Source organism: Pezoporus wallicus, unplaced genomic scaffold, assembly GCF_028554395.1.
Source record: "Pezoporus wallicus isolate ANWC-B61680 ecotype Strahan unplaced genomic scaffold, APGP_CSIRO_Pwel_v1 contig_12129, whole genome shotgun sequence".
NCBI lineage: Eukaryota > Metazoa > Chordata > Aves > Psittaciformes > Psittacidae > Pezoporus > Pezoporus wallicus.
In genome coordinates, this window is record NW_026642642.1 from 1,040,335 (window position 1) to 1,064,290 (window position 23,956).

At 44.7% G+C, this 23,956-nt stretch overlaps 1 protein-coding gene across 5 annotated transcripts in view; it reads right to left on the reverse strand.

The window, feature by feature from the left end:
* The window catches only part of PDZD2 (PDZ domain containing 2), a 204,502-nt gene that overhangs the window by 101,310 nt on the left and 79,236 nt on the right, over positions 1 to 23,956 (reverse strand). The window contains exon 1 of one of the 5 annotated variants that reach the window (XM_057431165.1): positions 17,542 to 17,616. The exons of the other annotated variants lie outside the window; for them this stretch is intronic. The gene's annotated coding sequence lies outside the window, so the exon portion shown is untranslated. Of the gene's footprint in view, positions 1 to 17,541; positions 17,617 to 23,956 lie in introns of those variants that run through there. 5 annotated transcript variants of the gene reach the window in all.

Here is a 23,956-nt window from a genome sequence, read left to right on the forward strand (position 1 = left end):
AAAGCATGCCAGCATTAAATGCACTGCTCACACCTAGCAGCTTTCATAGTAGATATTTAATTACTTAGACAAGGCCATGTATATTCCTCCTTACCATACATCCTTAATGTTAAAATGGACTGAGACGTAATTGTTTTGAATGGGGATTCCCAGAATTGGTTGCCACAGCTAAGGCTTGAGGCCACACATGCTCAGGCTCACAACAGCTAAAAACCCAGTCCTTAACCCACTTCCATTCTCAGGGCACATTGTTACCCCTTCCATCTTTTCTCCTTGCTAACAGATAGGGCTTCTGTACCTGCAGGGTCTGAACCTGCTTGCAGGAGCTGGGTTGAATGGAAGAACAGAATAAAGCTCAGCATCGTCACCAGCCTGGGTACCAGACACCATGGGAACATAGACACCTTCGGGTGCAAATAACTCACTCAACAGCCTTGCCGTGAAAGCCCAGATCAAGTCAGCCCTATTTAAGGTCCAAGCAGCCTTTGTTCACTTTTGTCCCCTTCACTAGTGAGGACACTGACTGGCCCATCCTTCTGGTCTTTTTCCATTCCTGTCTTCTCCCAGTGTATAAAATGCCTTTCATAATTTTTACTTGTATGCACTAGTCCACCCATTTAAAGTCCTCCTCTCTGCTCGTTTCTTACACAGTGACCAGAGGTTATAAATCTACAGTCTCTCAAAGACTACATTTTCACAAACAACCACATCCCAGTCATTTCCTCTCTGGAGTTCTCCAACGCATCCTGTTTATTCTGTATCTATCTTGTTTGGACTGCAGACTCTTCAGAATACGGACTTTCCACATTTCATGTCCTATACTGCTGGAAACACGTCCGATGCTGCCCAATTCATAGTTTTTAAGGCCAGAGGAGACCACTGCAATTACATAGTCTGACCTTTTGCCTACCACAAGACAAACTTCATCAACTGATTTCTGCATTGAGCCCCTGATAATCTTCATGGAGCATTATTGCTAACAGATTAAGATAAACACACCTTCTTCTATTTCGCGTTTTTCCCAATTTAGCTGCATATTTAGTGTTTCTCTCCTTCATATTCAAATTGTTCCAATATTTTCATCAATTAACCCATGTTCAAATTACAGATGTTTTAAAATACATACCTTATTTCTATGATGCCTGCACTAAACCAGTTGTTAATTACTTCTTACACTTTACATTTGCCCAGTTTATATTTAATGTGCTTGTGCTGAGATAAGATTTGTTCAAGATATAGAACTGTAATACAAAACATAGACTTACAATCCCGCTTTTAAGGAAGTACATCTGCAAAAGATTAAAGAACTGAAATGATCTGAGAACAAAGTAAAAGGAGAGAATGATCCATTGGCATTGTTGGCATGCAAGCTATTTTTGTCTTAAAAACATATATTCAAATAAATCTTTCATACACTTTGAATACCTGTATTAGCTTTAATGTACAACATGCTCTAAGATGACCATCATCTGAATTCAAAAGAAAAAAAAAAAAAAAGGTTGGATTCCTTTGAGCCAAGTATTAAAAGCATTCTTAAACCAAATAGACACAAGAATTCTCACAAAAAAATCTGTTCTTCATCTGTCCAAAAAAAAAAAATTGTACTGGCTTCAGCTAAAAGTCAATCAATCAATACCCAAAGAATAATAATGCAAAAAGAAAAAAAAAAAATCCGTTTTAGATATATTTCTAACTACAATCATCTGGCAATGGAGCACCAATGACCTAACTTCACAAGCATCTGTCAGCTGGTGACAGCCATGGTGCTGTCAGGAGAAGAAAACAAGTGACTGCTCATTTACTGAGAGGCAATCGGAAAGATTAGAAGCAACCCACCACAGATCACACATCAAGTGACAATCTGAATGGAAGGGAAAAACAAACAAATGTACAAAGAAACCTCAGAGCCTCCTTGCCTTACACGGTGGAGCCAGAGCTCTTAGCTGCTGCAAGGTACCAAAAGGCTTCAAGTATGAGGTGCACAGATTCTACCCCATCACCACTGGGTGGTTATCAACCAAATTTGTATTTCATTATTCCTTCTAAAAAAAAATATTGTATTATCCTACCCAAAATTGAAGTTTCTATGAACAAGGTATTGCACAAGGCGTTATACAAGAACTACAAAAGCGAGTCCCCGATTTTCTTTTAATTGCCATGACAACTCTGTTTATTTGGATTTAAACATCATCCTAGGATGATGTTTGTAACGCAAACAGTGAAGCACAACGAGGCAGAATGGGAAAAGAGAGAGCCAGTGAGACACTTGTTTGCCTAACTCTTGTTGGGCAAAAACCCACAATCACCAGCTGTAATGAAAAATATAGGGAATTAAGAATCAAACCAAAACAAACATTTATTTCCATTTGGATTTTTTAACAGGGGTAGCAATCCTCTGGCAGCTCCAGTGGCTGAGAAACAAGGCAGCGCTCTACCTAACCACCCAGGTGCATCTTTGTATCCCCACCTGCCTTTGGAAGCGGGATTTTAATTCCCACCATCACTCCCTCCGCATGTGGGCTTCCAGGGCTTGCCAAAGGCACACTGATTAACTGAAGATCTACTGCACTTACCGTCAGAATTGCGCTCATAAACATCAATTATTAAACAGCTTCACAGGACACTGGTGGTACTTGCAGCATATTTAAAACCCCCATTTCCCTGCAAATTTAGGCTGAAACAATAGAAGCAATGCTTAGACCTCCATGAAAGAACCTCTGCAGCAGCACATAACTACTACGACGTGAACTGACTGAGCTCAGGATGCTGTATTTGTGTGTTGTATCCCACAGCAGCACCACCCCCCCAATTTCACAAGCTATCTACACGTACGTGCAAACTCCAGCAAGCACAAGTCAAGGTGCACAAAGGCTCGGTGTCATCCCCTGCCACTAGAGTTAGCTGGATCTTGAGTGAGTGGGCAAGCATGCTCATTGCATCCCATTGCACCTTCACTGCCTCATCACCCAACCTCCCAGACTGATTGATGGTAACCTGTATCACTACTTTTCCCAAACCCAATACAGATGCAAGTGCAGGATCACAACAAAAGGAGGGGAGGCAGAACTACCAACTTCCACCAAATTTAAGATTCAACAATGCAGAAAAACAAAACCAAACAAAAAAAAAATACACACAAGGAAGAAAAGAAGTAGCCTAATTTGCCGTGGATAAGATGAAGAACAGAGCAATTGTTCTCAGACACAACAGGCAATTGTTACAATAAATCATGAGATGAAGATCCTGCAGCCCATTTCAAGACCATCCAGCAGCTCAGAAAATGGCCTGTCACTTTACCCATCAGGAATTTCTACCACCCAGCTGGCAATAACATCACCCAGCTGGCAGGGAGCAGGACTGACGCCTCCGTTTTCTGGGAACTGCATAGTTTCACCCCCTAAACAGGGGCCAGTTTACCTGCACTTTTTCCAATTGCCATTACAAGGAGACCACTTTCACTTAAACACTCTGCAGGTGAAGAGGGTTTTGGTGTGTTTTGTTTTCACCAGAGTGGCACAGAGAATTGGTGGTGCAAGTATAAGCTCATTAGCTAATTTCCCTAGGCATGGTGCTTCCTCCTGCACCAGGGGGTGGCTACTACCCTAGCTCCAACTTCTCCTAGTTTCCGATGAAAGGTATTTGTCCCACCCTCACTGGTGATTTTTACTGCCTTATAACAGCTGAAAAATTGTTTTGTAAGCACCACCAATCACGCACACTGGGTGGGGGATATGGCAGATGCATGGTAGGGTCCAGTCTGAGCACGCACTCGCACAGCCTCTCTGTACTGGGATTAAGACACACAGTGATCAGACACCTACATATGAATCCCATAGATTTTAACCCTGCAAAAGGAAGAAATAAAAGAGACTTTTCAAGGGACACTCCCACCCTCAGTGCAGCTGAGCAGACTTTGGATAGTCTTCAAACAACACAATGAACATGGGAAGCCCCAAACCTGCAATTACAGCAGCCCATGGAGAAGAGAGACACCATTACTCCAGGTACATCAGGCACCAGAAAAGCGCTAGAGCACAGCCCAACAGTGTACCCAAGGGCATGAAATCCATCATCACGACTGCTATGTCTTGCTTGCTTAACTACCCACACAGAACCAGTTTTGTTAGGACTTCATGGAGAGACGAGTCATACAGGCCAAAGGCAAATGTCTAAAAACAGCAGCAGGGTGGGGATTATTTTTTTTATTATTATTTTGGAACTGAAGTGCTGCAGCAGCCTTTTTGACACAGAAAAAAAGTTCCCCTCGGAAAGCAATGTGCTTAGAAGGGTCTGCACAACTAACATAACATCTATAGGTGCATAAAAAAATACCATTAGCTTCCAAAGTTGCAACAGGTCAGGCTTGGACTTACCAATAAATCACAGTCCTTTCTAAGGAAGAAACCACCCCTAGCTGCATCTGTGAAACAAATGCATGAAGATAGACCTGCATGGAGAGCCACTTCAACAAACCACCTCCAAAATACACAGCGCATTTCATCTTAGTATCATCTCTGCAGAGCATGGTTAGTTAATTTCACATTTAACCCTCTGTGCCAACTTTTGTGTAGTTTCCATTGCCGCACTGGAATCTGCACATAATGTGATCTGGCTCTGTGCTCGTGGTGCTCCCGGGATCAATTACCATTTTATACATCAGTGTTTCATTACTGAGCCATGAATGTCCTCCGGCCGATCATACCCTTAGCTCTGCACTTCAAGAGCCTAATCTCTGAAAATTAGGTATTTGGCAAGTTTTACTGTAAGGAAGGAAAACTGCTGGGCTCATACTGTTTTGAATACATCCAGCTTCCATTCACAAGTACTGCCATTGCAGTGGCCACTAGATGTTTCCAGTGATATGATTACAAAGAAAGAGCAATGGTAATTGCACAGTAGAAATCCGCTCTGATCTGTCACTTCTCTTAGAAAATAATGAGCTCTCTTCCTCATTACATTCACTGCAGTGTATCTTCAAAAAAGTCTTATAGAGATTAATACTCAATTGCTGTAAATGAGCTTAGCTTTATTTATTCTAAGAGAGGATCTGGCCCAGAAGTCCAAATAAGTCATTGCTCCACTGCCCTTATTAACAGAAAATCCTATACGGGAGCTAAAACAGGACTTTGGCCTTGTTTCTCACCCATAAATTCAGCAATGGAGATTTGGCATGCTTTGTATCAACAAGCTATGCCTAAGTGTGCACTTTAAATTATGCTAAGATACTAAGATTTATAGCGTTTGCTGTCTTGTAAGATAAGACAAATCCAATGTTCCCGCTGCTCATCTTTGACACCTCTTCCCCATGCACTGCAAGGGGACCATTAACCTCACCCCAGATCAGGCTAACAAACAACACAGGAAGCTCCTCTGCAGCAATGTAAATATGTGAAGTATTTGATTCTTTGAGGAGCAGCTCTGTAGTGGAGACACTGGGGAACAGAGACACTGGGGAAGGGAACCGTGTCCCAAGGAGGAAGACCTTGGGGAGAAAGCACGTGGGGCTCCTAAAAACCCCTGTGATTTCAGTCATCTGTTTTGAAACTGCAAGTGCTGTAAAGTGACAACACACGAGCCATAACCACATGTTAAGAGAGTTTGTTTTAAATCACGGGGTGAAAATAAGAATCCATTCTAACTCTGTTCAACATTCCCAGGCTGCTATGCAACTCTGCAGCCCACGCAACGCCACAGCTGTGGCAGCGAGGTCTTGAAAATGAAGTCCAATGGGCAGGAGAAAGCACCAGAACCAAAAACCAAGAATAGTAGCAGAGGTCTCGGACAGACTGGTGCAATCATTCCCACCCAGCTTTTCCTCTTCCATCACCATTTACACCCCAGCTGCAGCCAGGCGGCAGGACAAAAACTGGCTCCCTGCCTCTAAAGGATTTCTTGCACAAGCTTCACGGTTCAGACTGAAGGCTGTGGCTCAAAGCCTCTTATGCTGGCCACCCAAAGTACAAATGTTGCCTTAAATAACCCTTGTTGAGAATTGAGGCTTTCCACACCTTTCCACAAAGTAGTTGGACTTCAAGCAGAAAATTCTTTTAAGTAAGTGATAAAAACCATCTGCCATGCAACTTAAATGGATCAACCTCTAAGGATCCACAAGCCATTAAAAAAAGTAAATAAAAAAAAAAACCCACACACTGAAAAACTGATGCACAAATGACTAAATAGTAATGACTCAGTAATACGGCTTTTCCATGACTTTAACACAAGGACAAAACTCTAAATCGTCTCTTCAAACACACACAGACAGAGCAAATTGGCACACGTGTATTTTTGTGGCTGGACAGTAAATGCTGTTCATTTTCAAACCAGCACAGTCTGGATTCTCACTGCCTCAGCTGAACATCTCCCAGATCCCTCTGAGTTTCTAATCACCCATCGAGCCATCAGGAATGACTTGTTTGCTCATTTTACCTGTTAGAATTCTCCAGATGAGAATTCTGCTTTAAAATTTTAAAGCTACTGAACAAAAGGAAAAATAGCAGTTAAGAGTGGATTTATAATACTCCATCTCCCTCAAATGCTGATTTTAAGCAATCATCATGCAAGTATGGCCTTCTCTCTGACACACATGTATGTTCACGAAATGTATAAAGCTGATGGCCTAGATCTGTCATGTTCTCCATTAATAATTCAGATTACTGGCCATTTTAGGCATATACTATGTATGCTTCAAAATTTAGCCTTGTTTTTTTAATGACCCACTTGGTGTAAAGGGTTGCACTGCTTGCTCAAAGCTCTGGGAGACCATGGTACTCATCTGCCAACTGGAAGTGGGCTTGGCTAATGCCCACAGAGATGATCTATTCTGGTCTTTTGGCACTAGCTATAGAGAAAGACACAGATGAAGGTTTTCAAGACCATTTCTGCCAGATAACACACTTAGATAAACAAGTGAGACAGTGACAATACTATTTCAGTAATGCCTTCAATGCTTACAGCTGACAGAATTGATAATTTTCAGCTCCGGTCATTCCTACAGCTAATAAGAGTACAAATTAGAAATGCCATCCTCACTTTACATTCAAATCAGTGGTTTCATGTATTCATAATTTTGCCATAATTGTTTTATTTTTTAGATTAACAAAAACCATCTCCAAAAACTGTTAAGTGCTGGTAATAAGAGATCCGAATACAAAGCCGTTTTTCACCTCCAAGAGGAAATACTTAACATCACAGCTCTGACACATATATACTTGTTGCCAACACCCTGCACGGTGCTCGCCTACATGCGGATCACCCACCGGCCCAGCTCCATGATCCATCCTGTTTACCATTTAGGACAGACATTAGAGCCAAACCAAGCTCCACCTCTGAAAGCCAGAAGAGCAGCTTGTGCAGATGTTGAAAATCTGGTGAGAAAGACAAACTATAAACAGATTTCCTAAAAGATCTGCCTTGGGACAGTCTTATCTAGCAATTCCACTAATTCCCTTGGTAGGGAAAGTAGGGCAGCGCGAGTGAAATCTGCAGACAAGAGATAGCTGGGAAAGTCTCAACTCAGGGAATGGGCAGAAGTTTATTCAGAACATTTGAGGACTAAAACAACTGACAGGAGGTATAGCTGTAATAAAGCCAAGTGCAGTCATGCACTTTGGGATTAAAAAAATATGTTCTCCAGCATGGGAGCTCAGCAGTTGGAAGTGATATAGAAAGGGAAAGACTTTGGTGGTTTAGTGGCTCATGGCAATAGTGTAAAAAAGCCAGATGTTGCCCAAGGTTTCAGTGAGTAACAGGAAAATATACAATCACCAGTAAGGTCTCAGCTGGAACAACATGCAATTTCAGGTTGCTGAGTTCAAGAAAGGTTAAGCGAAACTGCAATAGTGCAAGAAAAGGTCAGCAGGATGACCTCTCATGAGACAAAAGCACGTTGGCTTTGCAACTGAAGCAAAACAAAGGCTCTCTTTGGAGGGGAGAAAGCAAGATAAAGCAGTATGAACCAGCCATAAAGAGATTCAGGCTGGAACTTGAAAGGAGGCTTATATCCATCAGAATAATACTGTTCAAGCAAAGCTAGCCAAAAAAGAACATGAGGCAAGGGGCTGATTGTTCAGTGCATGAAAATTTACAGCATGGTTCCCTGAGATAGCCCGAACCAAGGCCAGATACACAGCAGGTCCAAAGCTGGACCTGATCACAGATGTCCTCATCACAAACTGCCTAATGAGCCCAATAACCAAGGTGCAGGAGCTGCACCACTACTCCAGAACCTCCAAGATCATCCCTCACCTACCACCAGGTCTTGTGCTGTCACCAGAGGGACATGGTGCTTTAAGCACATGGAGAGCCCAGACACATGCTACCAACACACAGTAAAAGCTACTTTGGATGCAGACAGGCTTCCCAAATCACTGCACAGTGAATTGGGTGATTTTTCCCCAGAAAACCTGAGGTTATGCCCAACTAACACCCAAGGAAGATGATGAAAGGAGACTGGTGAAGAGCACAGCAGTTCACTCAAATGGCTGGGGATAGAGGAGAAACACTGCTGAAGGAAAGTATGAGGCTTCAGAGGGAAGAAATGAGATAGTTATGGCTGAAGGCTTTAGAAACCATCAGTGTGATAGCAAGCAATTTGCTATCATGGCTGAATTCCCCCACTATTCCAAATATTACCCAATAAAATTAACAGTGCAGGTAGGTTTACCTACAAGGGCAGCTTACAATCTTGCTACTACAAATTAATCTCTGTTTCAAAGGAAAAACATGAATTTAAAAAGGGGATGGGGGGATGAGAAGGAAATCATAGAGGCTAATTAATGTCAATCACTATAAAAACCCATGACTGATGCTTTTGACATGACCCTTCAAGACAGTGTTCTGCAGACAGCCAAGCGATCGTGAGATGAGTGCAGGAGTGCCACATCAGTAGTGGGGTTAGACAGAGGGTGCCTGGAAATCCATACAACACAAAATCATTTCACACTGATATTTATATAGAATCATTGAATAGTTAGAGTTGGAAAGGACGTTAAGAACATTTAGTTCCAACCCCCCTGCTATGGGCAGGGACACCTCACACTAAACCATGTCACTCAAGGCTCTGCCCAACCTGGCCTTGAACACCGCCAGGGATGGAGCATATCTGAAGGGGGGCTATAGGGATGCTGGGGATGGACTCTTCATTAGGGACTGCAGTGATAGGACAAGGGGTAACCGGTTAAAACTTAAACAGGGGAAGTTTAGATCGGATATAAGGAAGAAATTCTTTACTGTAAGGGTGGTGAGGCACTGGAATGGGTTGCCCAGGGAAGTTGTGAATGCTCCAGTCCCTGGTGGTGTTCAAGGCCAGGTTGGACAGAGCCTTTGGGTGATATGGGTTAGTGTGAGGTGTCCCTGCCCATGGCAGGGGGGTTGGAATTAGATGACCTTAAAGTCCCTTCCAACCCTAACTATTCTATGATTTGATGATTCACAACTTCCTTGGGCAACCCATTCCGGTGCCTCACCACCCTCACAGTAAAGAACTTCCTCCTTATATCCAATCTAAACTTCCCCTGTTTAAGTTTTAATCCATTACCTCGTGTCCTATCACTACAGTCCCTAATGAAGAGTCCCTCCCCAGCATCCCTATAGGCCCCCTTCAGATATTGGAAGGCTGCTACGAGGTGTCCACGCAGCCTTCTCTTCTCCAGGCTGAACAGCCCCAACTTCCTCAGCCTATCTTCATACGGGATGTGCTCCAGTCCCCCGATTGTCCTCGTGGCCCTCCTCTGGACTTGTTCCAACAGTTCCATGTCCTTTTTATGTTGAGGACACCAGAACTGCACACAATACTCCAGGTGAGGTCTCACAAGAGCAGAGTAGAGGGGCAGGATCACCTCCTTCGACCTGCTGGTCACGCTCCTTTTGATGCAGCCCAGGATACGGTTGGCTTTCTGGGCTGCGAGCGCACACCGAAGCCGGCTCATGTTCATTTTCTCATCAACCAACACCCCCAAGTCCTTCTCCTTGGGCTGCTCTGAATCTCTTCTCTGCCCAACCTGTAGCTGTGCCTGGGATTGCTCTGACCCAGGTGTAGGACCTTGCACTTGGCATGGTTAAACTTCATGAGGCTGGCATCAGCCCACCTCACAAGTGTGTCGAGGTCCCTCTGGATGGCATTCCTTCCCTCCAGGGTATCAACCGAACCACACAGCTTGGTGTCATCGGCAAACTTGCTGAGGGCGCACTCAATCCCACTGTCCATGTCAGCGATGAAGATGTTAAACAAGACCGGTCCCAACACCGATCCCTGAGGGACACCACTTGTCACTGGTCTCCAGCTGGACATTGAGCCATTGACCACAACAGCCATCCAGCCAGTTCTTTATCCACCGAGTGGTCCACCTGTCAAATTGATGTCTCTCCAATTTAGAGACAAAATCTATAATATGTATATATATAAAATATATAAATACCCATCCCAAGTGTTGCTAAATAACTGTCCCAAATGTTGCTAAATACCTGACCCAAATGTTGCTGTAGAGACCTATGGATGTTTATGGCTTCCATACCATCTCAACAGCAAAAGCTTAAAATGCCTTTGTTGCAGGATAAATAGAAACTAGACTGCAAATTACTTCCATGCACAACTGCTTATTAACACAGTATATGTGCAAGGAAGGACAACTATCCCTGTGAGCATTTTTTTCTGAAAATCCACCACCCTGCTGCCAACTTAGATTTAGAAAAGCCAGAAACAGCACAAATAGCTCATTCCAGGTTCCTCCTCCTCCCTCTCCCCAATTATTTTGCTCAGAGAGGGGTTTCATGTATAAATTATTTTTGCAGTTGCTGTACTCCACTCAAGCTTCAAAACTTACCATATATTGTACAGTATTTTTAGATCATCAGGTAAGACTTAAACTTTCTAACCATGAAAAGAAAAGGAATCATTATTCAGAAGTTTATAGAAGAAGAAATGACCAGTCTCCCCCTATTCCTTGACCACAGCCTGTTGCTTTCACTTTGCTGCAACTCTGGGACTAGTACAACCAATATCACTTTCATTATATAAAGTCATCATTGCAACACCAAAGACAATTATTTCCTACTCATAACTAAGCACTGGCAGGAGGCTTTGCTAAGCAAAGGGATCACATAGTGGAAACGGCACTTATATTACTCCTTTTGAGATCTGAATTAAATTATAAGCAGTACTACGAGGTGTCCTTAAAACTACTAGCATATGTCCCCACATCCCCCAAACGCTCTCTTGCAATTCACCTGCAACACAAACAACTGCCTTTGGCAGATTTAGTGTTTGTTTATAAAGGGCAGCTGAGCTGATGGAAGACAATATAAAACGTATTTTCCCCTGTTCCTCAAGGAGCACACCGGCTGCTCAAGCCAGCTGCTGCTCTTTGCAGGCAGCTGGACTCTCTTAAATTTTAGTTTTAATGGCAAACTAGCTTTTCAGCCATGAACCAGATTCCAGTTCAGCCTTTTGCATCCCCAACAGCTGTTTCCGGAACGCTGCCCAAATACCGTGGCTGAGAGGCGGCTTCTTTAGAAGTTTCTTCCCTGGAGGGTAACTTCAGAAACCATCTTGGCTGGTCTAAACTTCTGCTTTAGAAGCTGCACTGGAAGGCACTTCATGGTGTTTAAGTGAAAGCAACACTTTAAAAGGATTGAAGCAGCCGGGCATGAGAAGCCAGGAGACATTGCCTTTATCCAAAGCTTAAAACAGAGCCTACAGCTAGGAGAGAATAGCCACATTCCTGTAGATCGGTGTAAACGACAAATAATTTCATTGAAGTCCAGCTGGCCAGACCGCCCTGAAGAGAGGTCTTTTGAACCCACGTAGCTTCTGAGCGCCACTGAAAGAGCCCAACACCTCCAGCAGCCAGAAGATGCTGCTGCATGGACACTTACGTGCTTTCTCTACAAGATGCAACCTACCTACCTCGGTTCGCTCCCCCTTCCAACAGGCACTTAGAGTTTTTTCCTTTCCTGCCTTTCACCTTCCTAGAGAAGCATCCCATATGCAGCCCTTTCTCACCTTTTCCTCCCTGCTCCCCTGTTCAGATGCCAGTGAGGGAAATGCAACAGGGCAGCACAGTTTTAAATCTTCAGGATCTCTTGCATCACTGTTGGGTCTTCTTATGCAGGTGGTGCCTGGTGGCTCCTACCAAAAACATTTCACTCTTTTCACCCTTATTTCAAGAACAATGTAATTCTGCTTTATGCAGAAAGCATTCCTCCATCCTTTGCATCCTTCTTCCCAGGAGATCGACAAGAAATAACTTCCCTTTGCTAAAGAAAGCAACCTTCCCCAATTTCATATCAGTTGGCTCATCATCAACCAAGCAACAGAGCATTTACACCGGAGATGCCACTTAGTCAACAAATAAATCCATTCTGTACTCAAACCCAAAAAGGCATCAGTATCAGCTCAACAAAACACACTTATTCCTAGGTCACTGGTCAAGACCCACAGCATCAAGAAGTCACTTTCAATAAATATTTTCACATTCAAGAATCTGGGAAAGAGCCAGAAACTTCAGACAGACAGAGGAGTATCTGGTACAAGCCAAGCAGTCCCCTAAGGTTATCCTGTCTCTGGAAGCTGGCCTCTTAGCAAGTTATTTACATCTCATGCTCATTCATATTTTAAACAGCTTTTTTAAAAGCTGTTTCCTACATATGTGTTTAAGGATCTCCATAGTTTTTTGCTTCGGCTGCTATACTCTCCTCCCCTCTGCTCTTTCAGCTTTGACCTAGAAGAGCACAAGAGCTGAAACTGGATCAGCCCACATCGCAAAACATCCTGTCCCCAAGAAATGAAGGGCAGTGTTCAAAGACATAGGACAGAGATCTTTTGCCTGGTATCGCTACTCCCTCATCATCATCTGTGAATAACCAGCACAGAAGCTTGACCTCACTAAGGCACTCTTGACCATCCTGGATTACAGACAAGAACTTGGAAAATGCGTTTCCTTCCTGTTCCTGGGGTAAGATTCCTGCTCCTCTCTACAACTCCTGTGTCAGCAATATCAACGCTGCCCTGCTGCTCTCCCAGCTCATCAGCAGCTGCAGGGATTTACAGATATATTCCCTGTCTATTTTGTACAATAGTATTTGGAAGCTGCACCACAGTTTCTTGAGACAAAAGGTCAAATTCTGCAAGTTTCTGCAAATCTTCAGCTCCAGCAGAATTCATCTGGAGCCAAGAGGTTCTCCATGCTATAAGAATGGCTTGAGATGCAAATGGGACAAACCAAATTAACTATGCCAATGTGAACCTAAATCTCAAGGAAACAAAGCTGGCAGCTGTGCCAAGTGCCTTCCTTTTGCAATGTTCAACTTATGTTTCATATTTACATTAGATTTACATAAAATTAGATATAGGCCACCACCCATTCACAGGAGGGGAGTTACATATAAACTATTAAAACATGACATGGGTATGACATGTCCCAAAACCACCATACCTCATTCCAGCACAGGGCTAAGCAAACACAGCAATGCTACTGCCCATGCAGATCTAGGAGCAGCAGAGCCAACTTCTCCTAATGCTCTAGGGATCTACTTGACCTGAGCTGGCCTTGCACTAAGACTACTAACAGTGCTACAGCCATCTTCCCACAACCAGGAAGCCTGGAGATGGACCTCTGAGACTCCAGATGGACTGAAGCTAGGTCCTGAAGACAAAGCATTTCTAAGTACCCCAGTTCTACAGCTCTAGGAAATAGACCAGGACCTGTGCCAGGTTTTTGCTCAAGAGACAAGTGGCTTCAACCACTGATCACCGTCAACATTCATGGGGCACTATGCAGAAATGGCAACATTTCACCTGAGTCCTGGGTTAAGCTCTTGCTCATTTACTACATTTTGGCACACAACAATGGAATTCCACTGTATTCCCATGTATTTTACTTGAATATATTATAATTCCTCGTTAGCAGTCTCGGGCTGTTACAAATTTTTAGCATAGCAAAACAGAGTGCATTTATTCCAGAAGTCTTCCATTGTAGCATTTCTACAATAAGCGTAAGAGGTAGAGCAGAGGTACCAAGTCCTGCCCACAGGCTGTTCACACCCTCACAGACTTTACTGCAAACCAAACCTCTCCACCAGAGTGACAGCTACCACAGGCACAGTCTGGTGGAAGAACAGGAAAGAAGAAAAGCAACAAGACTCTGAAGAAAAATGCCTCAGCCTATAGTGAATGAACGTGTGTGTGTGCATGAGTTTACGTGTGAAGTCAGGGCACATTCACATCAACTCAGACTTCACTACAGTCCTTGCCGCCAGCATTCTCACAAAGCTGGTTGTAGGCAGCTCCCCAGTTAAACCCTGTGAAACCTTCTTTAAGGGCTGCTGCATTTTTACTGTCCTTCACAAACACACAGTACTCACCAAAGCACCCATTTCTACCCACACGTCAAACAAGCTACCACCTCATGTTCTCTGCAGTCACAGCCCTACCAGGACTGTGGACTGCACCTTAAATCAACTTACAAAACAAGCCAGAGAACAAAACTTGACTGTTATATCCCAGGGCTAGAAGGAAAGAGGGGGGGTGGAAAAAAACCCAACACCCTAACCAGCCAACAGCTCTTCACACCAAATGAGCAATTTTATTAAGGAAATAACATCTGAACAAGACACGCTGCGCACACACATTCTGCAGCTGGAATCTCTTGTAGCTGATGCGTCTCTTGGCGATACGCGAGTCAGAAAATAATTCGGCTCAGCCTTGGAAGGTTAGTGGTGGCGGTGGCTCTGTGGTTGCAGCAGGCATGAAGCATGGTCAAAAGCCAAGTGCAGACCTCAGATGGTATACAGTAAATCTGCCGAGAAGCATCTTTCTTCCTTGCTGCAGTGGACTCTGGACATAACATGCTTTCAGAGACTCACCAATGTTCAGCCTCAAAAGAAGGGTTCTGATTGACCAGAGAGAAACCTTGGGGCACCACAACCCACCAGAAGCTGTCTGCTTCCCAGGGATCCCCTGCTGCCAGGCTGCCTGTGTCAAGAGAAATGTCTCTGCATGCAACCAGGGACACTCTGCAGTAGGGCATAAAAACCCCTAGTGTCCATAGGGAAGGCAGAGAATGCCACACAAATTAAAAAAAATAGGCAGCACCCAACTACACCATGCTTTGTCAGTTCTTACCCTAAACCCACACGATTCGTCATACTTTAAACAATAACAATGAAGCATTAAATGGCACAGACATACGTAGGCCTGTTTGGCATTTGCTGGAATAAACAGGACATTTACAGAGAAACAAAAGAGATCTTTGCAATTTCACATACCTGCCAGCTTCAGTTATACCTTATTGCTCTGTTCCCCACCAACAGCATCTCGAGGACCGATGATCAGTGTCAGAACAGTCTGCCACCTTCTCCTTTCACTCTGGGGTATGGTGAGTAAGTACAGAAGCCTGGCTGTCAGGGGTAGGACAGGTACCCTGATTCCACAGCCTGCTTAAGTTCTTTCCTCCTGCCAGCTGCACTTGAAGAAAGTTGCTCTGCACTAAAGACAAGGCATACAGAAGGTCCTCCATGAAGGAAGGATCCTCTTCTCTGTGGATCTGTGTTTGCAGAACAGGATTACCTCTGCTCACACTCATAGTATATGCATAGGCTCTAAATCACAGCAAGATCCTTCCATTCTGCTACAGGTTTTCTATTTCAAATGGATTAAGAATTTGCAGGCAACACGTTTTCCTGACCATGAAGAAAAATCGTGACATATAGGATACATCATTAATACATTTCCACCAAAAGACCACACACAAGATATATCAGGCAAGATGACTAACCTTTCCAGCATATCCATGCAAGTAATAAAAATACTAAATTATGAATTTTTAAATACCATGATAAAATTTAGTCACTACATCGAAAATCTTTCCAAATCCTAATAAAAAGTAACATAAGAGACACTCTCTTTCCATTAAAAAAGTGAGAAGACAATTCCCACCCCAGTCAGAAAACGGAGGTAACCCTGCTGTGACAGGTCTCACTGTTCAAGTCCAAGAAGAAACCTTCATCACCTTTCACCAAAACCACGAGGCTTCCCATCTCTCCATACCCCCTTCATGAAGGGGGATCTTCTTTTTGAGCCAGGAGATGGAGCCAGAGACCCTACCGTGAAGAAAGGGTGAGATGTGGGGGTAAAGAACCTCAGTTTCTGATGTCGAGGATGCTACTATCTATTACTATCAGTCAGTAGGAAATGGCAATCCACAGTAACACATTAAGATGCAAGAGACAGCTGCATAACTCACAAAACAGCTCAAGGAAAGTTAAGACACCACCTACCTGAGCCAGCAAACACCAGTTACTCTTCTTATTCAACAATTTGAGAATTGTTTTGGAATTAAAAACTTAGAGCACACACACATCTCTAACAAACACGCTGACCAGAGGTGTCAGGCATCAAAAGCGCTGTCAGGAGAGAGATGAATTAACCTCTCTCATCAGAACCGCTGCTGTTCCACACATCAATGCACAGTATTTCTGAATAGCACAGGGACCAGCTCAGATTGTGGATGAATTCATAAAACCTAGAGTTTTGCAAGCTGAATGTCACACACAGAGAGCACACTGTTGTGCAACACAATACTTAAGAGGCTTCCCATCTGCACTCCATTTCAAAGCATATTTTACTTGTTAGCTTCATTTAGAAGGTCCCCCCAGTTCCGCTGCAAGAGAGCACTCTGCCAAAACACAGGGCTGAGCAGAAGCATTGAATTTGTATCAACATAAAGTAAATATGAAGTAAGAATGAAGTATGCCTATGCCCTACATGTACAAAACCCACTGAACACCAACAGACTTTGGCTTGCCTCAGGATTAGGAGATATTTAGAGAACATGATGGCCGTGGCACTTGAACGCCACTAAAAGCTCTCCTAACCGAAAGCCAGGAATCAGGATAGATTTAGGAAGCGACAATTCAGCTCTATTTTTTGCATCCAGTTGGAAGACAATATATTTTCTTTATTGAAAGCCTTCATTGCTCAAGCTTGCCAAGCAAAGCTCCTCTGCAAGGCTTTCAGCAGCGCTTTCATTTTAAAGATCTGGTATTCATGTGTCCTACAGGGAAGCATTTTGTGACTTGAGTTGTAAAGATTTTCGCCAAACGAACTGTTTAGTGGGTTTGGACCGAGTCCTATCCCCACGGGAAAGCGGACCCTTATGCCAGACCGCAACTAAAGTTCCCGCCAGCCCCAAGTCCGGAGCCCCCAGCCCGTGTCCACGGCTGCCCCGCACCCCTCGTCCCCGACCAGCCCCGAACCTGGCGACCGCCCAGCGCCACCGGAGCCACGGCGGATCCCGCCGGGTCACCCCCGACACCCGCCGCCCCGCCGGTGCCCCCGGCACCCGCAGCTCGGTCCTCCTGGGGCCGCTGCGCCCCTGCCCCGCTCCGGCCGCCGACATAACTTGCGGCTCCGGCCGCTATGTGCCCCTTCCCCGCACACCTCTCGGCGTCCCTCCGCCGGGCTTGCAGCAGCCTTTCCGCAGCAGCGGGCGGCCGCGGCTAATCCCTGCCGCCTGCCCCCCGCAGATCGCTCATCCGCTTAATCACCTGCCGGCACCGAGCCGCGGAGCCGCTGCGCGCCGGCGGTGACGGAGCCTGAGACTACCGGTGTTGGTGACGCCGGTGCTCCTGATGCCGATGCCGCTGCCGCTGGCGCTGCCAGTGCTGCTGGTGCTGGTGCTGGTGCTGCTGCCGCTGCGGGCGGGGAGGCACCTTCGCCGGCGCCGCCGCCTCCCGGGCGCGGGGCGCGGCTGCAGGCTGTTACGCGCGATCCCCGCCCCGCCCCGCCGCGCACCGGGCTCCGCGCCGCGCAGGTGGGAACGGGGACCGCGGGGCGCGCACGCGCACGGATCCCCCCCGGGGCGAGCACGGTCCCACTGCGGACATCACCGGCGTGTCGTGCCTTATGCTCCCCCCCCCCGCTGCACAGAGCCAGATCCGGCAACCGGGGCTTAGACCCCAGGTCCGGTGCGCGCCCCTCCCCACAGAGCGGTGACGGGGTGGGCAGCGCATCATCCCTGCTCCGCCTTAGGTGACCTTAGCTGGGACCTGCTCAGGACACGGTGGCTTCCCCTCCCGCACGCTTGCCGCATCCAAACCAGGCTCCCGTTGAGAGCCACCCTGCACACTTACTCCCTCCACTCGGGGCATCCAAATTAAAATCCCCATGCAACAGCCGAGGGCTGTTTTCTAACCTGGAGTGGGGCCTGATGTACCAAAGCCAAGTGTCTTTATCACCGGCTGTCATTTAACATCTCATGGCCATTTTTCAGGTATGTGGCAGACAGTTCCCGGCAGGCCTAACAGCACTCTGCTTATATCCAATATTGCTTTTTGGGGTTGTTGGCTTTTTTATATATATATATATATATTTCTACGGTCTAAATTACACAACTGTGGTCACATTTTGATGACTGACTGACATTTTGACCATACACTGGGAATAAACCCACTGCTATAACTAAAAAAAAGACCAAAGCCATAAAAATAATAGAAAGAATTATTATATTTGCCCAAGGGGTGAGGAGATCTGGCTGTAATCAAGATGGACAAGGATGAAATTCTTCACTGAGTTCTGTGCTGTGTTCAAGCAGTCTTTTAACAGCTTAGTTTTGCACGCAGGAGTCCTGGCTCTCAGGTACAGTACTGCCCCACACGGAAAGCACCGTCCCTCCTGTTTTTCAGCATTGTCAGCATGATGTTCAGCCTTCCAGGAGTTTAGAGGGAGACAGGAGAGTACCTGAGCTTTGTACCTTGGAGCAAAATTCAGAGCCTGGTGTTAAGCCTCAGCTCCCAGGGAGCACAAGGAGTTAATTAGGTGCCAAAACTGAATGCACCGATAGTTAACAAACACAAAGCTAATGCAAAGGGAAGCTTTCAGTCCTTCGGATGTGCCTCTTTCTGGGGCTCAACACTGCTAACCAGGAAATGCCTCCCTTCCAACTGTGATTCATGGCCTGACATCTCCCGAGAAAAGAAAGCAAAAAAAGACAAAAAACATCATAAGTCCCTTCATTTATAAAGCAGAGATCAGGTTCTGAGCACAGTGAGAGGAGGGTGTGATGGCTGTATCTGTCCTCTGTGCAGCACAGGGGCTGGGGAGTTCATCCAGGACACGGACAGCAAGTTCAGCTGCTCAGGAGGAGAGAAATGCACACCAGCATTATTTTCCTAGGAAAACAAGTAGCCTCCAGACGGCTTCTGCCTAAGTGCTCTACGTCACCTCTTCTTTTAACTGAATTCCTCTGTGCAAAACACAATGCCAAATTCAGGATATTCAAGTGGGAGGCAGAGGTTGTCCTGAGTCCCTGCCCTAAAAACTGTTTGTGATGTTCCCATGACGCGGTTATTAGAATAATACAAAGGAGTTTTGGAGCAGGAATCACTCCCTGGGATGCCTCCTTTTGTCTCCTTAACTATTTAGGCTACAGTCATAAACAGAAAAGAGACCACAGCGGGTATCTTGCACTGTCTGCTATGACACTGGAAGTCCAGAAAGATCCATGAATTGTTTATCCTGTGGGATACAAAATATGACCCAACTTCCTATTCATGCAAAGGAAAATGCAATGTCCTTCCTGGTAAAATATCCTAGGGAGAAGCAGCCAGAGGGGGTGAGGAGGTGCGTTATCCTCCCCACTGACCTGAGGAGCCATGGAGGGGAGAGAAATGGCATGTGGGATCCGTGGGGGACAAGGAGACAGAGGAGCAGCTCAGGCTCAGGCAAGACCAAAGTGGCCTGGATGAGAGCACAGAACAGGATCCTGAGCATCAGGAAAGCCCAGAATCCTTGGGCACTTCCCAGCTCAGTGATGGCTGTGCAAAGCTTTTCTATCTCTATTTAGGAGCCATCATCCCACTGAAATTTTGGAGGATTTGTCCCTAAATGTTCTCAGCTCTTATTCCGGAGAATATTGATAGCACTTAGATACTTTACACGCACACATGCAGCTGTGTATTTCAAAGTAATCTGTTTTGATATAAGCCAAATCTGGATTTGAGTCGTGTTTTTTTAAAGATAAAGCGTTGATTTATAAACACATAGTGCAAATGTTTAAGGAAAACTGGCTTAAGAAGAACTACTTAGAAGAGATCATCCTCTTCTGCCCAACAGAGCTGGGCATCCAATTCCTTTCTAGCTTTAATTTCAGGAGTACAGAATAACGGATGGAGAATATTAAGGATGGAGAAACTGTGGATAGATGAAACTCTCATGGCAGTCAAAAGAAGGCTGCAGAAACAGCCATTTTGGAACTTAGCTGATACAGTTGCAATGGCATCCCCATGTCACTGCACAGGGAAAATGCAACGTGGTATTTTTGGGACTGCCGTTATTTTTGGTTCTTGTCATCATCTGTGCACAAACAAGTTCTTGATTCACACTCAGACAAACAACAACAAACACAAATCACCTTAGAGCCACACTCCTACAAACTAAATGTCACTGAAATCAGTCTCTCTAATGTGTTAGTATTAGAAGCTAATACTTCAAGAAAGCAACTGAGGAGAGCTCATAAGCGGTAGGTCTGGTACCTAAAACTGCATTACATTTAAGCCTTACCTCAAGTGTTACCTTCAGAATCTGGAAGCATCAGAAACATTTGTTCTTTATAACAGATGCAGACATTCACATTCTGCCAACACTGCTGTGTCCTGGGCATCATCTGTCTGACACCCCTGACACACAGCACACACAGATAAAGTCAATTATATGGTATGTGTTCCCAGGACCCAAGACTTTTTGTGGATCTGATGGACAGCAAAATGAGCGTACAGATTTAAATGAAATTCCTTTGAAAACACAATAAGCATCCAGGACCGCATATAACCCAGAACAACATTGGGATGTTCCATTTTTTCCTAAAAGAATACAGCATAATTCAGAACTCAGCCAGAACCCACAAAAATGACACAAAGAGGGTTAACACTGCATTGGAGTCCATCATACCAAGGCACAGCCAAGGACTGCAAAGGCCACATTCTGCTCCCAGCCATGCCAGTGTAAATACAAAAATCCCTTCCCTGACCTCCAAGTGGATCTCCCCAGTTTGCTCGGTCCATTCAGTGCATTCTGGTGATCGAGTTCCCTAAGCATCCACAACCACCACCTTCAGAAAGCCCTATTTCTGCACCACATGCTATTAACACTGTAAGATGAATACCACAGAGAAAACCGTTCCCTTACCATTTCTTCTGCACACAAGCACAACAAAAGATTGGGTTTTTTTTATAAATAGAGGTTTAATAGCTCCAACACACAACTACTATAAACAGCCCTGGAGAGCTGAATACCACAGCCCACAGCCACCATCCCAACCGAGCCACCCAGGGCTCCGCTAGGAGTTACACCCTCACCATTTTGTGCCGCAAACCCACCACGAGTTCACAGGGTCTACAGAAAAAATGTGCCCAAAAAATTCCAAACAGCTCCCAGTCTGGCTCAAAACACCCCATCCCTTAATCTTTAGTGGGGTTTTATATGTAAATTGCAGCCAGACCTGCCCTTGAGAGAGCTATACCAGAGTTACTTGTAAACACACGCTTATTCCTCCCACCATACAAATAGTAGGAAATAAGATGTTTAGCAAGCAGCCATATTAGAGCTGATTGTATGCATTTTAGTTTATTTCTAAGCTGATAATTTTAAAAATCAATTATGTACATGAAAAAGATTCCCACTTTTATTGAATATTGCATGAAACTCCAAACTGTAATGCAATTTATCTACATTTTATAGCTCTGATGTCACTTCTTATTTAATTTCTTTATGTGCCTGTAGAGCTTATTTAGAGGTTACCACAAATTTATAGGGGATAAAGACTTCTCACTCAGCAGGTCTCTAATTCAGGTAAGTAATTCAGGTAAGTACGTATTACCAGAACAATATCAATTAGATTTACACGGCATTAAGTATACTGTATTTAACCTCAAAATAAAAAGCAACCCAAGATCAGAGAGCAGAAAACAGATAAAAGGAAATGTACTAGTGCTGCTGAAATAAAACAGGGAGTAATAACCTAGAAATCATGCAGTCTTAAAGCAATTTGCCTTATCTGCTACATTTAACACCAGCTACAGTTATTAAAATGAAAATATCATCAAGCCATCTTTCACATCTCAATCCTTACTGTTTGCATTTCTCTCAGTAATGTCCTCTGTTTAATTTTAACTTCTGTTCACTTTATATAGTCCCTTCTTTACAGTGTATGGCCTAGGTCTGAGACTCTACACAGAAACATGTATTTGCTTAAAGCAATGTGTTACCACCGAGAGTTTTTTTTCTAAGTGAAAACACCTATCTAAGCCTGTTTTTATAAATTACAGATTGGGGAGAAAATTTAGAATTCACATTAACCTTTAAAAACAAATTAAAAAGAAAACAATGAAAGTCCAGGTTTTACCCTTCCTTGAATCCAAAGACTCTCATCAAGACCTCCCCCTCCTCTACACTGAGCCAGACATTTCCTCCCAGATAATTTTTCAAGCACTGAGGGAAAAATACTTCATGAAGATATAACATCTTACATTATGTACTCATCCTTAGATCCCTATTTAAATTGCATTCTTTCTTTCCTCAAGGTAATGGCAGTTTTCTCTGCTCTTAACCTTTCCCCCCTATTGCACAATTAATGCAAACTTTTTTTGCAGAGTTGACGACTATGTTCTGATTTTTCCTTACCCTGTTTGGTCCAAAGGTTACCATTTCACGAAGTATCCTAAGGACATTTTTACTACCAAGAAATACTTTGACAAGAACTATTTTTAACTCCGCTAAGCTCTGCTGAGTGTAAAATGCTGCACAGGGTGCTCATCAGCCTAGGGGAACACAGCTATCAACGGGGTTTGTTTTCTTTGCATGAGAACAGCAATATGAATCTTCCAGCAACAAGACTCTGTACACACAGTACATGATGTACATCTCATTATAAACCTGAAGGGTCAACAGATAGGGGAAAAATGTACTTAAAACCCACCAGCTGATAGCTGCCGACAGCAAGGTGCTTCTGCTGGCTGGGAGGGCTCTGCACACCTGCTACTGCCCATGCCTCATGCTGAGACTTACAACTCTACTGGAGATGATCAGCATGGCCAAGAGATCAACAACCCCGTCAGGATGTTGCTGGTGAACTGCTCCAGGAAGGTGCTTCCAGGTGCTCTCCCTGCCTTCCCCTACTCAGAATATTGGAAGTGATTTAGCCATGACATAAAATGGGACAAGACCACACATCTCAGAAAAAGCATAAGGGAGGTAAGGTAAAGACTAGAGAGGCAGGCTGGTGCCAATTCCCATCCCCAGCCATGACCTCAACTGCGTGGTGCTGCTGCGACAGGGGAGCGAGACCAGCCCTTCTGCTGAGGAAGGCTGCCAGGAGTACACCACCACTTAAACACACCTCCATGGGGAGTAATTCAAGCTCTGGTGTGTTTTCAGAAGCAGCCAAGGGAACACAGTGTTTTACTCCTCTGCAAACACCCAGCAGGACGCTTAGGCACTACATGCAAGGCCAGCACGCCAGCTACCAGAACCTGCATAACAGGGCTACACAAGCTCTCTGTTCAGGGGCTGACTCCCCCCTGGCAAACGCTCTGCCCATATGTGCCTGCTCATTAGGATTTCCTATCAAAGCAGTATTTTTCCCTTCTCCTTAACTACAAAAATAAAGTAGGTTACAGCAGAGGCTGCCCCCTCCAGCAACCTGTGCTCCACCCTGGAGTCATTTTATATTACTCTCCCCAGTGTCCTAAACCAGGGCTGCAGAGATTGTTCCAAATGTGGCTTTCATTTTATGCTAGAATAGCCTCCATTAATGCAATACGCTGTGCTGCATACATCCAAAGTGGAAGCCCAGATCCTGTTTGCTTTTTAAACACCACCAACCGTCCTGCATTTTGTCAGTGTGTACTTCCCAGCACGTGGTGGAACGTGCCATCCGCTCACCACTTATTAATGTTTCAAGAGTCT